Source organism: Oryctolagus cuniculus, chromosome 3 (assembly GCF_964237555.1).
Source record: "Oryctolagus cuniculus chromosome 3, mOryCun1.1, whole genome shotgun sequence".
Lineage (NCBI taxonomy): Eukaryota > Metazoa > Chordata > Mammalia > Lagomorpha > Leporidae > Oryctolagus > Oryctolagus cuniculus.
The window spans coordinates 82,009,954-82,011,439 of NC_091434.1; the positions used below are offsets into that span (position 1 = coordinate 82,009,954).

General features: G+C 38.1%; 1 pseudogene; it reads left to right on the top strand.

Annotated features, from left to right (window-relative positions):
• Nucleotides 1–328: 328 nt before the first annotated feature.
• LOC100358350 (small ribosomal subunit protein mS33 pseudogene) lies at nt 329–881 on the top strand (annotated as a pseudogene).
• The last annotated feature ends 605 nt before the right edge of the window (nt 882–1,486 follow it).

Sequence of the window (1,486 nt, forward strand, 5' to 3'; positions counted from 1 at the left end):
CAAAACTAAAGAAGGGGTATATTCAAGTGGTGAGTTGATAGAATGAAGAAAAATAATTTTTAGCTTCTGCCTAACAAGTGAAGAGATGACCTACAAATGGGAAGAAGTATTTGCAAGTTATATATCTGAGAAGGGTTAACAGCCAAAATATATAAAGAACTCAAAAAGAATTCAATAGCAAAAAGAAATAAAATAATCCAGTCCAATTTAAAAATGGGAAGTAGATCTAAACAGACATTTCTCAAAGGAAGACATACAAATACAGGTACATGAAAAAAATGCTCAACGTCACTAATCATTAAGGAAATGCTAGTCAAAACCACAATGAAATATCATCTCACTCCATTAAAGTTGGCTATCATCAAAAAGACAAAAGAGGGAACCTGCGCGTGTGAGTGAGGAAGGTCGGGTCTAGAGACTTTGGCTCTTTAATGCCCATAAAATGTCTTCACTTTCAGAATATGCCTTGGCCGTGCCTTGTCTGAGTATCTGGATATTTGGTGAAGTTGCCAGGCCCACTGATTCCAAATCCATGAAGGCGATGAAACTGTTCGGTGAACAGCCTTTGGCCCAGAGTAAGGAGGCTTATGACTGGTATCCCAATCTCAACATGTATTTTGAGCTCATGGGGATATTCCATTTTCATGGCCTCTAAAGAGATGAGCATCAGAATTTTAAGGAGGAGTTAATGTATCTAAAGAAGCTTCATAAAAAGGGGAAACCAAGGAAGGCAGAAGGAAAAAGAACAACAAAAAAGAAATAGTGCTGGCCTGTGGAGAGAGAAAACTTCTTCCTCAGTGACTGAGAGGGGAACGTGTACTTGTTGTCTTTGCACTTGTTGGAAGACAGTCCTCTTTCTCAGTGAAGCTTATTTGGAAGAACAGTCATCTCTATGTTGAAGTTGAATTCAGTTAAATTCTGACTGGCTTCTTAAACACACTCTAATTCTGCAAAATTATTCTGGTATTATTTTGCAATCTCATGTTTACCTAATTCTTTAATGAAATGGATACAGAAATTATTGTCTGATGACTTGTCTGAGGTGGGGATGGGACATTGGGGAGTAGGGGAGAGCCTCATTAAATGAGTGTCAGCATTTCCTCCTCCCTTTTCTCTTCTCCACTAGCTTAACCCTAAACTTCTTTCATCTCTGGCCATTCAGCCACTGTCTCCACCACCAAGCTCACAAACTTTCTGTGCTTGTCCACTTACTGCTTTGAGAATACCTAGTAAGATAAATCTGTGGAATTAAAGGCTACACCTGAAGAAGAAAAAAAAAAAAGACAAAAGATAACTGGTTTTGGCAAGGATTTGGAGAAAAGGGGACCTTTTCACAACAGCCAAGAAATGAAAACAACCTAAGTATCCATCAACTAACAAATGCATAAAGAAAAAGCTGTATATATTCACAATGGAATGTTATTCAGTCATCACAAATGATAAAGTTTTGTCATTTGCAGCACCCTGCAAGGAACTGAAGGTCATT